This window comes from Pleurodeles waltl, chromosome 9 (genome assembly GCF_031143425.1).
Source record: "Pleurodeles waltl isolate 20211129_DDA chromosome 9, aPleWal1.hap1.20221129, whole genome shotgun sequence".
NCBI lineage: Eukaryota > Metazoa > Chordata > Amphibia > Caudata > Salamandridae > Pleurodeles > Pleurodeles waltl.
Genome location: NC_090448.1, coordinates 698,973,581 through 698,990,663, shown reverse-complemented (window position 1 = coordinate 698,990,663; position 17,083 = coordinate 698,973,581). Strand labels below are relative to the sequence as shown.

The window sequence follows — 17,083 nt, the reverse complement described above, 5'->3', positions numbered from 1 at the left end:
GGGTGGCTTATAAATATTATAAAGGAAGTTTTAGACATGGCAAAAAGGAATCTTTTTGTCACGCTGATTTGACCCTTAAAAAGCTGTTCGACTATGCTGCAGTGGCAGGCCTAGAGTCATGTTTTCACTTTCTCACTGCCATGGTGGCACAATGAGTGCTCTGGTCTAATAGTGACATTTAACTTGTGGCCCTGGGTACATGAGGTACCATATACTAGGTACTTATAGGTAAGTATGCCAATCAGGTACTAGCCGATTGCAGATGTTTGAAGGGTCAGAACACATACACTGGGGCCTGGTCAGCAGGGCTCAGTGCACTTCAGAGACGGAAAACCAGCATCATCAGTCCAAAAATGTGTATACAGAAAGAGCCATTTCCTTTCAGAGCCAGATAATTACTTTTAAACCAAATGTACTTTTTTGTAATGCTATTGCTGTTGAGTATCCACCTAAGGGATTGTAAAGGGGCTGTCACCTATTGTCCAGCTTAAGCTTATGAGGTGTGACATCAAACACAGATTTTATTGAGAAAGAGCATACAAATATGTATATTGGTTCAGCCCCCATTAAATAATGTCTATCAACAAGAGAAGGAAAGTGGGAAAATCCATTGACCTCAATTCAAACAATACAATCTGATAGAGACTTCTAGCTGCAAATTCCTCACCTTTGAATTTCCCAGGTATCAGGTTGGATCCAGAAACCTTTGCTTGAGCAATACCCCTGCACATGCCGTCGGGCAGGCACAGTTCAGTTCTGCATTGTGTCGGCGTTGGGTGCCATGTTGCGGTCACCCATAAAGGCACCACCCAGGCGCGCCAACCTCAGTTCTTTTTTTTCTGTGCCAGTTAGTGCAGATCCAGATACCCGCTGTTTTTTGACGGGCTTGTTTCAACATTTTATAGAAGATTGTGTGTGAAGTGTGTCAAAATAACATCTAGGAAGGTAGGGTTTAAAACTGCTTGGCACTTGTCACTGTACCATATTGGTTACATACCCTCACCCAGTCTGCATATGGTGTCTTGAGTGCGACCACAACTCAAAGTCCTGCTTGGACTGCCGGGCATTGGTGCCAAAAGCTTTGAGGGAGCGGTCCTAAAGCTTATTGCAGTCTAGCAGTCATGCCATCTGGCGTGACTCCTAGGTCACGGTCCTGGTCGAGGAGAAGGTCGCAGGACCACTGCAGGAGCCCCAACACCTCTTCTTCCCACTTGAGGTCCTCGGCTCGGGACACTGTGGAAAGAGGCACAAGAAGAAGAAGTCATCTAAGCAGACTTAGACTTCACTTTGTACGTTGTCTAATGCGACGAGTTCAGAACCTCAGCATTACATGCACAGTTCCGCAGAATAGATGCCAAGTCTGCACCTCCTTCCATTTTTCCGGAGCGGCCCCCGCTCAAGTAAACAACCTCTTCTAGACCATGCGCCATGTATTCAAACAGGCTGACCCCTCCAGGGCGTCCTGTGGGGTTGAAGGAAGCCTCATCAGGTTCTGCGCAAGCAGTTTCGGCCTCCACTCCAATTGGGTCTCACACATCCAATTCCGGATCCAGGCCGGCTCTGGTCGTACCCACGCAACCTTCTCCGGCCCCCATCAGAGACAGTGGTCCCAGTGCCACTGAATCCCAACGGCAGTGCCAGCCCCATTCTGATTCTGGCCGACGGCGACACCAGCCCCATTCTGATTCCGGAAGATCCAGAGCCGGAAGAGTGTTGCACAACACCGATTCTGTTGCCATTGTCACCCACAAGTGCCAGATCGTTGTGTGAGCCTTATTTTCAGCAGCCAGGCATGGAAGAAGATTGGGAGGGGTCACTGGACCCTTTATACCACCAGTTGGAAAGGTATATGGGCTGGTATGAGGATCTAGGAGAGGCCAGTGAAATGAACACCTCTGCAGATACTGGCTTACTCCCTCCCCCACTGTGGCTACGGAGAAGGGAACTTTCTGTGCAGTGGTGGTGCATAGGGCAGCAGAGGTTTTTGACCTTGAATTGCCCTCTGTGGCTGTCAAGACAAACATCTTAACTGAAGTGCTTCAACCCAGGGCTTCCACTTCCAATTCCCTTCTGCCCCTAAATGAGGCACTTACTGATTTCCTTCTGGGAACTTGGTCCATACACAGCACAGGGGCTCCTGTAAGTAGGACTATTACCCGCCTCCATCGCCGTGCACTGCGCAACCCTTGTTTCCTCAGCCAACATCCAACTCCTTACAGTTTGCTAGCCAAGCCTCAACTTCCCACAGGGCATTCCCTCCCACTCCCCTGGACAGGGAATCCAAGGGGCTGGACCAGCTTGGGAAGAAGATGATTTCTTCCACCAGCCTGGCATTGAGTTCGGTGAACTCCTCCAGTTTATTGGGCCTCTCTCGCATACATTATGGGATACGGTTGCGCAACTGCCACCAGGTCCTGGAGAAAACCAGGGCCATCCTCTCCCAAGTGGTGAAAGATGGGAGGGACGCAGCAAAGTTCATTCAGTGAGGCAAGGATACGACTGACTCTCTGGGCAGAGCAGTTTCATCAATGGTGACCTTATGGCGCCACGCCTGGCTAAGAACATCTGGCTTTTCGGGAGGCAAACCTTAGACATGCTGTAAGAAAATGCATCCTTGGCATGGTTACCCCCTGACTTTTTGCCTTTTGTTGATGCCAGTTACGATTGAAAGTGTGCTGGCACCCTGCTAACCAGGCCCCAGCACCAGTGTTCTTTCCCTAAACTGTACCGTTGTTCCCACAATTGGCACAGCCCTGGCCCCCAGATAAGTCCCTTGTAAATGGTACCCCTGGTACCAAGGGCCCGATGCCAGGGAAGGTCTCTAAGGGCTGCAGCATGTCTTATGCCACCCTGTGGACCCCTCACTCTGCACATGCACACTGCCTCACAGCTTGTGTGCTGGTGGGGAGAAAATGACTAAGTCGACATGGCACTCCCCTCAGAGTGCCATGCCCACCTCACACTGCCTGTGGCATAGGTAAGTCATCGCTCTAGCAGGCCTTACAGCCATAAGGCAGGGTGCACTATACCACAGGTGAGGGCATAGGTGCATAAGCACTATGTCCCTAAAGTGTCCAAGCAAAACCTTCGACATTGTAAGTGCAGGGTAGCCATAAAGAGTATATGGTCTGGGAGTTTGTCCAACACAAACTCCACAGTTCCATAATGGCTACGCTGAAATCTGGGAAGTTTGGTATCAAACTTTTCAGCACAATAAATTTATTGTGAAAAACGCACCCAGAGGGCATCTTAGAGATACCCCCTGAATACCAGTCCAACTCCTAGTGCTAGGCTGACCAGTTTCTGCCAGCCTGCCACAACCAGACGAGTTTCTGGCTACATGGGGGGAGTGCTTTTGTCACTCTGTGGCCAGGAACAAAGCCTGTACTGGGTAGAAGTGTTTCTCACCTCCCCCTGCAGGACTAACTTGGGGAGGAGCTGGAAAGGAGGGTTGTCACTCCCCTGACCTTTGTGTGGTTTTGCGCCATAGTGGGATACCGGGGCACCTGCCCTGGTGCAAACCGCTTTATGCAAGGAATGCGCCAAATGTGCCATTCAAAGCAGTCTGGTGGCGCTCAAAGGCACCCCCGCCCCCCAGCCCAAAGACACCTATTTTCAAAGAAGAGGTGATCACACCTCCTTCTTACAGAAAGAAAATCCTTTGTTCTCCCTTCCCCTTCTCGAGTTAAGCTCAACAGCAGGAGGGCGGAACAGTGTCTCGGGTCGGCAGCAGCACAGGCTGGCATGCAGACCCTGCAAGGCTGTACAGGCAGACTTTGGGGGATCCCTTATGTCCCCCCCCCCCCTCCCAGAGTACATGGTATCATGCAACTAGCACTGGAATCTGTGTAGTTGCATGATTCCAACATGTTAAATACCAAACATGCCTATGTTTGGTGAATTCATTATGTAGTTAGACAAATTGTGTTTGCCAGTGTCCACTACATACCTTAAGATGGCTTCTCTGCACTTACAGAGCCCAGGGAATGGAGTCTGGGGTTTGTAGGGGGCACATCTGCTCATGGAGTGGTGCCCTCATGCTCAAAACCATGCACCCTACCCTTGGGCTGAAGGGCCTACCTTAGACATGACTTACATTGGCAGAGTGCAGTGACCATGATATAAGGCAAATCCAATATCTGGAGTGAAAGGTACATTCACCATTTTACACAGACTTCAATTGCAGGCCTGTAGTCACAGTTTGCATGGGCCCCCATGGGTGACACAATTCATGCTGCAGCCCATGGGGGGGGACCCCTGGTGTACCAATGCCCTGGGTACCTAGGTACCATACACTTCAGACTTACATGGGTGCACCAGTATGCCAATTGTGGGGTGTAAAAGTTACCTTACAACTAAATGTAGGGGAGACAGCATTGACACTGGGGTCCTGGTTAGTAGGATCTCAGTGTACTACAGTCTAAATGCACTGACACCACGCAAAAAGTGGGGGTAACTGTGCCTGAAAGTTGCTACTTTACTACACTCTCTGGAAAGGAAACAAGCATCCTGGTCCGGTTTTCGAGTATTACCCATTACCAGGCTAGCTTGATTCCAGTGGCACAGTGAGCACTGCACCCAAGTCTGGCCATACCTTTCCCACTTAGGGCAATAGAAGCCAAGTGATGGACTGAATGCTGAACAGTGCAAAAATTCACCCCGTCCTAGATCTGAGTTTAATCCATTGTTTTGCTCACCACGCCGCCATAGTTTGGACCTAGCCATATGCAAATCATTCTTGACCTTGCTCCCCATGGCAACAGTCAAGCCTGAACTGCAGCAGCCTCTAAGCCTTCCTAGTATGACTCTTTCATACCTAGGGCCAGTTAGAGGCTGAATTTGCCATCACCTGATCCGCTGGTAATCCATCACGTCAGAAAGGTGGGTTTTGCAGATAGCCCGAAGGGGCTATCACCTCGCCTTCAAGACTACCCCTCCATCCATTCCACCATCCTACAACCAGATGACAGAGGATCACTTGTCTCTTCGACAAGAGGAAGTTATGGGTCTCTTTGCCAAGGGAGACATAGAGAGGGTTCCTGTGTCACAAGTAGGTTGTGATTGCTCTTCCTGCTACTTTATGGTACTCAAAAAGGACAAGGGCCTCAGTCCTATCCTAGACCATCGGTCCCTCAATCTCTTCCTCAAGAAGAAGTTCAAAATGTTCACTGTGGCTCAGGTTCTATCTGCCATGGACCCAGGAGACTGGATGCTAGCTGTAGGAGACTGGCTCAGTATATGTTGTGCACCTATAGGTGAGACACCCTGTACTGAGTCTAGGCAACTAATAGTGATAGTGTAGGCAGCTCTAGATAACCATAGTTCTTAAAAGGTAGCTGTGGAAAGCAGCTAAGGCTTATCCAGGGGGTTGTAAAGCAGTTGCAAATACCACACAGGTCAGTCAGTGATGTATACACAGGAAAGAACCACACCAGTGTTTAAAAATAATGTGTTATTTATTATAATACACACATTAAACTAACATTGTTATTTATCTCCTAACCGGAGACATGAGCATATACAAAATATACTTAGAAACAGGTAAGTAACAGTATTCAATAACATGGGCCCTTATAGGGTTGGGGGTACAAAGCATATACTAAAATGGAATGCGTAAATTGCTACCAACGCAAACTACCACCCAAGGACCCTTAGGGAGGTTCAAGAGTTCCCCCACCCATGGATACCCCGAGAAGCGAAGTACCTACACCAGAGAGCCCAGGTGCATAGTTGTCGGAATCTCCCGTTGAAGTCAGTGGGGGACCTCAGGTGTCCAGCTGCTGTTGCGACCCGTCGACCAGGTCGGTGGAATCAAATTGTGCATTCTGAAAGAAGAGGACCTAAGGAAAGAAGGGTGCTTCTGGGGGCAATGCCTACCCTTCTTGGTGATGCTTTCCTGTAAGATGGTGGTCGAAGAAGTGCAGCTGTGAAGCCCAGGCAATGCAGGAAGATTCCTGGAGTCATCCACAAGCTGACTCACGCCGGTCATCGAATTGCAGATAGGTCAGTGGTCAGCAAGACCACCATCAAACCTTGACAAATGCAAGTTACACGGATTGTTGCAGAAATTTAGGGATGAGCACGGTCCAAGAGACACTATCCTTGCAGGTAAGCCATGGCTAGCCCTCAGCAAGCAGGAGAGCCGGCTGGACCCTCTGGCAGCAGGCAGAGAGTTGCAGGGAGACCTCAGCAGCACAACAAAGAGGGATGCCCGCATTACAGAAGTTGCAGAGAAGACATCAATCTTGGAGCTGTGTAGTGCTGGAGGAGGAGGCTTCTTGGAGCTGGGAGGTCTCCGGACAAGAGAGCCAACTAGCCTTGGCATAAACAGACAAACGCTGTGCACAAGAGGTCTGGCCAATCCGCTCCAACGAGGCACCACAGACTTCTCTGAGAGTCTGTGGGACAGCAGGATCCACAAACTTGTCGTCGACGTTGAGGTGCCTGCGGATGCAGAAGAGTGACTCCTTTGGCCCAGAGAAGATTCCTTCTTGCTTTCCAAAGTGCAGGCAGAGTCCTTGTGACTCTGGAGGATGCATGGCCACGGAGGTTGCAGAAGTCTTGCAGAACCTGGAAACAAAGTTGCAGTAGGAGCCCTCCTAATGGTTACAATTTTGCTCTGAGTCCCAGGGAAGATCAGCAGCGGTTCCTGTGTCCAGGTTGCAGAAGTGTCTTGCTTAGGAGACTTGCAGATGGCTCTTGAAGTCTTGCACACAAATCTGGTATCCCACTCTCAGGTTTGCCCTTAAGTAACCCAGGAAGGGGGTTGGATGCTTTTGGCTGTAACCCACCTATCACATGGGAAGGGGGGGGTTGATGTCAGGGGCGTCACCTAGCTGGACTAACCAGTCAGATGCTCCCAGAGGCCTCTGCTCATCGTATTTCCAAGATGGCAGAATCAAGTGGCTACCTTAGGGATGATTTATAGACTCATAGTGCAGTGACCGTGATACAAGGTAAACTGTATATCTGGGCTGAAAGGTGCATGCACCATTTCATACAGGTTGCAATGGCAGGCCTGTAGTTACAATTTGCATGGGCCCCCATGGATGCACAATACATGCTGCAGCCCATGGGGGAACCCTGGTGTACCAATGCCCTGGGTACCTAAGTACCATATACTAGGGACTTACATGGGTGCACCAGTATGCCAATTATGGGGTGTAAAAGTTTCTTACCAACTAAATGTAGGGGAGATAACACTGACACTGGGGTCCTCGTTGGCAGGATCCCATTGTACTACAGTCTAAACATACTAACACCAGGCAAAAAGTGGAAGTAACTATGTCAGAAAGGTGCTACTTTCCTACAGTAGCATTGATCTTGCAGGATGCTTATTTCCATATTCCCATCCTGCCTGCCAGACTCTACTTGTGGTTTACGGTAGGCCACAAACACTTTCAGATCACCATGCTCTCCTTTGGTCTTACCGGTGCCTCTTGGGTGTTCACCAAGGTGATGGCTGTGGTTGCAGCTCATCTGCACAAATTAGGGGTTTCAGTCTTCCCCCTATCTCGACGACTGGCTGTTGAAGTGTGGTTAGTCCCAGGCTGTAGTCTACCACCTCCAGTCTATGGCACACCTCCTGCATTTGCTGGGTTTCACTATAAACGTGCCAAAGTCACACTTGACTCCCTCTCAAACGCTCCCTTTCAGAGGACCAGTTCTGGACAGTGCAGTTTCAGGCTGATCCCCCCGAGCAGCGAGGCCAGGATATTCAGGCTATGATCCCAATATTCCAGCCTCTATCCTGGATTTCGGTGAGAATGAGACTGAGTCTGCTCGGTCTCTTGGCCTTCAGCATTCTGCTGGTGACACATGCCAGTAGGCATATGCAGGCTCTTCAGTGGGATTTGAAGTTCCAGTAGGTGCAGCATCGGGGGAATCTCTCCGACAAGGTCCAGATCTCAGAGGGTACTGCGCAAGATCTGAGGTGGTGGTTAACGAACCATGATTGGATCAGAGGCAGATCCCGCTCTCTTCCCCAACCAGATCTAAAAGTAGCGACAGGTGTGTCACTCCTGGGATGGGACAGCCATCTGTCAGAGGTGGAGATCAGAGACATCTGGTCTCAATGGAGTCTGGCTCTGCATCTTTCTGTTGGAGCTCGGTGCCATCCTGGTAGCATTGAAAGCATTTTTTCTCTGTATCACGGAAAAGATGGTACAGGTGTTCACCGACAACACCACCACCATGTGGTATTTCAACAAGCAGGGCAGGTTGGTGGAAGCTTTGTCAAGAGGCTCTGCGCCTCTGGACGTGGCCGGAACAGCAGGTCATTTCCTGTAGAGGAGCCTTTCCAGAGAGTGTAGGAAAGTTAGCAGTTTACTGCAGAGAACAGTGGATGCTGTACAGGTGCCCTCCAGTCACACCCGGTACATCATTTCTAACGAGGGATCTTGTTAAGAAGAACCAATGCTTGCCTAAGATCAGACCCACTGGTAAGACTCATGCCGACCGGCCCAGGAGGACGAGGAGGGCCTGGACGGGGAACAGTCCAACTTCACTTGCATGCTACCATCTCCACCGCTCATCTGGAATGCACCACTGGCCCCTAGGGGCCAGCTGGAGTGTACTGGGCCCTCCCCCATAATGCAGGCAGCAGCAACTGACGACAGTGTATGACCCGCTTATAGCAAGGTGCACCTCCTTACACATAGGGGGCACGAGAAAGACCAGTGGGACTAAATCATTTTCAATCTAGAGACAGTAAAATTTGAAATCTGAGAATTATTGGGCTACACACTGCTCATGCACCTGCCCCTTCCCAGTCCATGCTCAAATCTGGGAGTGATTGGCACAGAATAGAAGCTGCCGATTCCCATTTATTCTCCTAGAGGGCCCCATTAACACTCCCTGCGCATCTGAACACTTGTACATGAGCGGAGACACTAGGAGTAACTACTTGATGCACACTCCTTGCTGGAACTTACCTCTTGCCATAGCCTTCACAGTCCCTGTTTCTGGAGACTGAACAAAGGCAAACATAGATTGCCCCTCTACTGAACTGCACTCACAGGAGATCTGATGACCTGTGGAAGAGGGAGTGCATCACAAATCCATTATATACCGCATAGCTTTTGCAGCAGGAGTACCTAGACACGGACAGGATGCAGATAACACCACTCTACTGATTTGCACCCTGGCAAACATTCCCCCCTCCCTCCTCCTCTTGACCTAACAAGCATCACTCAACAAGGTATACCCTCGTGACTGCTCTTTGAATCTGGAACAGTAGTTACCACAAATACTTACCATGTGTCGACTGTGTTCACCCACACTAGCCTCACCCTTGGCAGCCGGCACCACATCCTCCTTCATCCCAGACACCCCACGCTCAGGTTCTACCTCCTTGCATTCCATATCTGCCAAGCTGGACCAAGTTCTTGTGGCCATTGAGCATTCCAGGGCATCGATGGAGTCCCAGCTGGGAGCGCTTTCCACCAAGCTCAGCCTTCTATGAGATTTTCATAGCAAACTTGTGGACAAAGTCTCAGATGGAAAAAAGGCACTGGCTACTATACAACCCCAGGTATTGAACAATCGGGCAGCAATTGGGACCTGTGAACTAGGGTGCAGTAACTCAAGACCTGGGTGGATGATGCTGAGGGATACTGCTGGACAAGCAGAATCCACATTCTGGGCCTTCCGGAGGGAGTTGAAAGGCAGGGCCCCCTGTCCTATCTTGAGAAACAAGTTACTTACCTTTGGTAATGTCTTATCTGGTAGGGACAATATCCAGTTGTAGATTCCTTACCTTTGAATTTCCCCAGGTGTCAGACTGCATCTAGAGATTTTTGTGAGCAGTACCCTTGCACGCTGTCGGGTGGCATCGATCAGCTCCGTGTCTGTCGTCATCCACACCAGATAGGAAGTCGCGGTTCCTATATAGGCGCTTCCCCGTGCACTGATGTCAGTTTATTTTTTCACGACTTTCCACTCCAGCACCATAAAAAAACGGACTACTGGTTTGTCAAAATGAACCACCTGAAACGGAGAGTACCCTGCCCCTAGCAATCCGTTTGGAGTGTGGGGAGGATAGGTGGGTCGGTATGAAATCTGCAATAGGTATCGCCATGTCCAAACAGGTCAACGCAGTCTCCTCATCCTGCTACAACACCCGCCACATGCTCCGCAGGATCTACAAATGGATCCCGACTGAAACAAGAAGAACTGTAACACAGGCCCTCGTCAGCAGCAGGCTAGACTACGGCAACGCACTCTACACAGGCATCCCGACCAAACACCTGCAACGCCTCCAACGCATCCAAAACGCCTCCGCCTGACTGATCCTCAACGTACCCCGCCGCAACCACATCTCCCACCACCTGAGAGACCTTCACTGGCTCCCCGTAGACAAGAGGATCACATTCAAGCTCCTCACCCACGCACACAAAGCCCTCCACAACACCGGAGCAGCCTATCTGAACAATAGACTCAGCTTCTACACCCCCACCCGCCAGCTCCGCGAACCTTGCCATCGCCGTCGTTCCCCGCATCCAGCGAAAGACCTCCGGTGGCAGATCCTTCTCCTACCTCGCCACCAAGAGCTGGAACTCCCTCCTGCCCATCCTACGCCTGACCCAAGACCTAATCACCTTCAGAAGACTCCTCAAGACCTGGCTCTTCGATCAGTAGCAGCACCTCCCCTCCCTCCCCCTCTCCCCAGCGCCTTGAAACCCTCACGGGTACGTAGTGCGCTTTATAAATACGTTGATTGATTGATCTGTACATAAGGCATTAAGAAAGGTAAGTAACTTGTTCATCTCATAGGCACATCTAATTGCAGATTCCCAAATTCCTTACGTTTGAATAGATACCCAAGCAATACCATCCCTTGACGTGGGTCTGCGAATCAAGAAAGGCCTGTAGGTCTGAACAGGCAAAGTGCCCATCCTTATGGACCCGACTGTCCCGGCAGTAGTGTTTCGTAAACGTGTGCAGACATGCTCACGTTGCCACCTGACAGATAACATAACAGAAGTTATTTCGCTAATAGGCAAAGAATGGCAGATCTCACTCAGGGCCCCAAGAGAAGACACAGTTGCAATTCAGTGCAGTTTGAGCCAACTCAATACCTGAGCAGGTTGTATTTCACACTAAATATACTGGTGGTTTGATGAAAAATGAAAATAAAACTTCCCATAATGGAATGTCTGAGATGTGGAGGGCCAGTGGGAAGGAAACTATACACACTACATGGCTGTACTGAAACCTCAAACCATGGAAATTGTCATTCTGATGGCTGGTTAAGTTAACTCCGAAGGTAGCATTACTTGGTTTGTACTCCGAGGTCAGTATATACATGCAAGCCCTCTAACATATAGGCCTAATTATAGCCAAGAGAGACATTTCTAGGAAAGTGTGTGATGTCAACACACCTCATCTGGAAAACCGCATGGGAAGGGGTCACTGTATGCCTCTGTAAATCCCAATTTATAAAACAAAAACGGAGCCTGTGGCTAGAAACAGTCAAACATCTGGAAGTGGCGTTGGGGGTCTGTGCATGGTGTTGATGCACCTTTGTTACCAGTGGATGCACTTCAGATTGTTGGACATCAGGGGAAAGATTCTTCATCAAAAGCTGAAAGTGAATTGCGCTTTTACACCTCCAGCAAGCTCCAATGCCCCCTCCAGAATAAAAATAAAAAATAAAAATAAAAAATTGTGTTTTTGTGTCACCGCCAGAGTTCTTTTTTGGAGTTTAGTTTCTGCTTTTCATACTAATCAGTTTAGCTGTAAGAAGGACTGCCTTGCTGCACCAACAAACTGGCAAACCGAGGCTGTACTTGTATGGACTTCACCTGCTGAACCTGGTGGCTAGTAAAGAGCAAAGAAGATGATCTCTGCCTTATGTGTCCTGCTTGTGGAGACGTCTTCTCCTGTGCCCAGCCGAAGCCAAGAGACTCCCAGGGTCAGTTGGCTGACCTGTTTGCAGCACATGGCCTCAACAGCTGAGAAGGCTGCTGGGGCAAGTTAGTAGCCCAGAATCTTCCCATCACTGCCAACCACTCCCGTGCAGCACCAGAGACCAGGACCCAATGCTCAAAGTTGTACCCGAGTTCGTTAAGCCCAGGAGAGTCATCAGAGTACGGCTTGGTCACCCAGAATCTAAATTATCATCCAGGGAAGGATTTGGCTTTGACCGCGATACTGGGTGACTGGTAGCCCATTGGCGACTGGACATCTACCAGGACACAGGACTTCACGGGACAGGACCGCCACACCCCCTTTGTGGAATGACCGAGGAGTAGCCGCCGTAAGACCCATCGACCTCATCGCATCCACAGCATCTTTGAGCATCTTCAGTATCTTGTATCCCTTGTATCTGGACCACTTTCATAGGAACCTACAGCAAAGGATAAAAGTGCCTAGAACTGATGGAAGACTGCTTCACCTGTTGAGGTAACTGTTTCTGAGGGCTTTGCTGGTCTCTCTGTCTATCTCCCTAACATAGTTGGTCGCCCTCAAAATAACTGACTTCAATACAACTAGCCCGTTTTTGTTCACAAAGTTTCCAAGTGTCTAATTTGTTGAATTTGCCAGTGCTTATTCGTGGCTCAGTGAAATGTTTTTATTTACTATACTTTGTAAATTCTATGTGTCTGGTGATTTTAGGTGGATGTTTTTTGTTTTAGTGTGTAAAAATAGTCTATTTGTATCAATTGGTGTCAGATTTCTTGATTATATTGTTGATTTCTTCAGTTGCTTTTGGGCTTTTTAAATGCTTTACACTTGCTCCTTTGTGAAGCCTCTCTGCTCAGAGCCACAGCTACCCAGGTTTAACCTATAAGGTTTAACAAATGAAACCTACTGGTCCTAAAGGGGTTGGTAAGTGTATTACAGATGAGGTTGCGCAACCACACCATATAATACACCTCATTTGCTCACACATTCACTCAGAGCAAAGACTGCCATGACAATATTTTTTTAGAAATATTCTAAGGGCAGAAATCTGCAAAACAGATACATACTGGTCAATCCATACACACTGCAAACATTACTGATTGCATAGGTCTGATGTGTAAGTATGCCAAGCAGCTCTCAAGATCCCCCTTAGATAAAGGCTCACTCCACAGAATACTCATTCCAAAGGTCCTCATTACAGTGGTATTCGGTTCAACTAAGCATCTTTGGTATGTGTTTGGGTTGCCATTTTTTCATGCTCCAAAGCAATCCTAAATTGGTGCAAGGAGGCAGGATTTTGGTAGCATCTCTGATTTTGTTAAGAGTAGTTAAAAATGTAGCCCCTAATAATTTCAGAGGTGTTTAAGGCTGAAAACTACCTCTTGTTAGTGTTCCTGGATTTATGCTACGCACTCTTAAAGTTTGCTGATCCAGGCATGTTAAAGATCCAGTGATTCATTTACGGGCCAAGAAAGTTCTCTTCTCATACTCTGTTGAACGCACATTAGCTTAGTTTAAATCCTATTGACTGTCCTTTAGAGTCACTCAGTTAGCCAGTTGTTAGTTAAATATTCTGCCTATAGTCAACATATGCACTTGAAGAGCCTACCTATCTATTAGTTGTAGGTAATCGAACATCACACTGCTTTGTGTACTTACTTGTGTTTTTTATTTGTTAAAAGCTGCCATTTGCTTAGAAGATTCATTCTTAGCCTTGGGGTTGCAATTCTTGTTTCTACTACTAGTGCCAAAAATAATGAAGAGTGTCTGTTTAGCTTGAGAAAAGGGTTGGCTGTCTACAATGAGATGCTTGCACATTGTTGTAGGAGGCTGGCTCAGTATATGGTGTACACCTATAGGTGATGCACCCTGCATGGAGTCCAGGCAACCCTTAGTGATAGTGTTAGAGGCTTTCTAATAGCCAAAGCTCTCAAAAGGGGGTCGCTGTGGAGAGCAGCTAAGGCTTATCATAGATGGTGTAATGCAGTGGCAATAACCACAGAGTCAGTCAGTGGTTTTACACACAGGAAAGAACCACACAACTGTTAGAAAAATAAAGTATTATTTATTAACACACAGGAACTGAACTAACTGGTATATCTCCTGACTGGAGATATGAACACACTGAAATATACTTCAAAACAGGTAGGTACATGCATATAATATGGGGCCCCACGTGAGGGTGGGGGGGACGGGGGTTTAAACCATATACTTACAAAAAATGGGCAAGTAAGGTCACAGCTGACCAAGACTAATGCTCAAGAATCTCAAGGACTGGGGAAGTACTAGGATACCAAAGCTAAGTAGCAGGAATTCCCCAGGAGTCTGTGTGCTGAGATGTTACCTGGTGTCCGGTGTCCCATAGGATAACACTGGGCAAATCGCAGTTAGGAAATGTTTGGAAATGGACCCTTCCCAGAGGACCCTGGAGAAACCCATCCGAACAAGGAAGGTTCAAGAGTGTCCCCACCCGTGGATACCCAGAGAAGTGGGGTACTTACACCAGGGAGCCGGGGTGCATAAGGTTTATTCGTGTCGGAACCTCCAGTTAAATTCATTAGGACGTCGGCTGTCCAGCTGCTGCAGTGACCCGTGCACCAGGTTGGTGGAATCCAGGCATGGATTCCGGGCAAGGAGTACCTGTGGAGAGAGAGTCCAAACCACCCAGAGGTGACCAGGGGGTGCAAGTGGGCAACACCCACACTTCTTGTGGATGCTTTTCTGTCGGACGGTCATCCTGGAGATGCAGCTGCGGCATCCAGGTGATAAAGAAGTATCCCAGGAGTCGTCCACAAGCTGTCCTATGCCGGTTGTCAATTGTAGAGGAGTCTGTGATCAACAGGCCAATAATAAGCACTGACAAATTAAAAAGAGGAGTTGCAAAAAGAGTTGCAGAAATGGGAACCAGGAAGATACGAGGGACTCAACCGTTACAGGTAGGTCAGGACCTACCCTCAGCAGTGAGGAGAGCCAGCAAGAATCAATGGATGCCCCATGAAGAGCCTCTGTCATCAAGCACAGGAAGTCTCCAGGAGGCCTCAGCAGCACAACAATGATGGATGTCCACGTTGCAGAGGTTGCAGGGAGGACGTCCTCTTGGAACTGTGTGATGCTTGAGGCTGGGGCTTCTTGGAACTAGGAGGTCTTCACCCTGAAGAGCCAACTAGCCTTGTTAACGACAGATGCGGTGCGCAGGGGTTCCATCTCGGCAGCTCCAGCAAGGGTCCACAGTCTTCCCAGTTGCAAAGAAGACAGGTTAGCCCTCTAGAGAGTCACAGAACCACCACCTGTGTTGCAGAACCTTGAGGAGTCCGTTGGTAGACGCCGAGTTGCCTGTGGATGCAGGGGAGTGACTCCTTCATTCCAAGGGAGATTCCTTATTGATGTACTTAGTGCAGACAGAGTCCTTGTAACTCTGGAGGATGCACGGCCACAGAAGTTGCAGAGTCCTTGCAGTGTTTGGGGACAACGTTGCAGTAGGAACCCTCCTACTAGTTGCAGTCTTGCCTTGGTTCCAGGCAAAGTTCAGCCGCTCACTCCGGTGTGCAGGTTGCAGAAGAAATCTTGAAGATGGATCTACCCTCAGGGGAGCCCTTAAGTAACTTAGGAATGTGGTTGGACGACTTCTGTGGTGATCCACTTGTTATGGGGGGAAAGGGATGCTACTCGACTGGACTGACCAGACAGATGCTCCCAGGGACCTCTGCTCACCTTGTTTCGAGGATGGCAGAAACAAGCAGCCACCTGGCCGAACTCTGCCCCCCCCCCCCCCCCCACCACCACCACCTTGAGGAGGAGCTGGACAGAGGGTGGTCACTCCCCTGTCTTGTGAGTTTCACACCAGAGCAGGAGCCCAGGGGTTCCTGCAGTGGATGGCACCAAATTTGTCCTCAGGAGCACCCCCACCCTAGTCCAGGAAAAATATATTTCTAAAGGAAAGAGGGTAACACCTCTCCTCTAAAGGAAATCCTTTGTTCTGCCTTCCCCTGCCCAAGTTAAGCTCAGCAGCAGGAGGGCAGAACAGTTTCTGGGGTGGGCAGCAGCACTGGCTTGCACGCAGACTCTGCAAGGATGGACAGAAAGACATGGGTGATCCTCTAAGGAACCCCCAAAGTACATGGTATCGTGCAACTAACACTGGAACTGGTTTAGTTGCATGATTCCAACATGTTTGATACCAAACATGACCAGGTTCAGAGAAAACATTATGTAGTTGGACATCTGGTAATGACCAGTGTCAACAACGTACCTTAAGATGGCTTCCCTGCACTTACAAAGGCCAGACAATTGGGTCTGGGGTTTGTAGGGGTACCTCAGGTCATGCAGGGGTACCCTCACACTAAGAACCATGCACCCTGCCTTTGGGCCGAAGGGCCTACCTTAGGGATGATTTATAGGGTCAAAGTGCAGTGACCGTAATACAAGGCAAACCTTATATCGGGGTGAAAGGCACTTGTACTATTTCACACAGGTGCAATGGCAGGTCTGTAGTCGCAGTTTACATGGGCTCCCATGTGCGGCACAAAACATGTTGCAGCCCATAGGGGTCCCCTGGTGTACCAATGCCCTGGCTACCTAAGTACCATATACAAGGGACTTACAGGGGTACACCACTAGCCAATTGTGGGGTGTAAAATGTTTACCAACCACATTTAGGGGAGAGAACACAGACACTGGGGTCCTGGTTAGCAGGATCACAGTGTACTATGGTCCAAACACACTGACACAAGGCAAAAAGTGGGGCCAATCATGTCAGAAAGATCCTACTTTCCTACAGTTGCCAAGAGTGTAAAGAGTCTAGACTCCTGAGTGGGCTCCAGGGAGTGAGAAGTGAATTCACTGGCTTGTCTTTCAGTTGGAGCAGCGGAAGTTAAACCACAAACTGATTTTAGGAAGCAATGGAGACACAAAGTTGGAAAAGTGCAATCTTAGGTAAACAATTTAGTTAAAGTGTTGTCTGGAAAGATAGTAGAATGTACAGATCTTTCATAAAATGTCATCAGATGCTTCAAAGTGATAAAAATGCAAATTCAAAACAAGGTAAAAATTGTTAACAGTAACATTATATACAGGAAAGGTAATCAAAAACACCAGAGAAGAGAGGACTTTGGGCTGAAGATCTGAGTTTGTGTAACAAAGAAGAAAAGTCTGAGTTACAACATTAGCTATCGGTAGG

General features: G+C 48.8%; 1 protein-coding gene across 1 annotated transcript in view; it reads left to right on the top strand.

Annotated features, from left to right (window-relative positions):
- The window catches only part of ATG2A (autophagy related 2A), a 2,189,461-nt gene that overhangs the window by 231,082 nt on the left and 1,941,296 nt on the right, over positions 1-17,083 (top strand). The gene's annotated exons all lie outside the window — the stretch shown is intronic.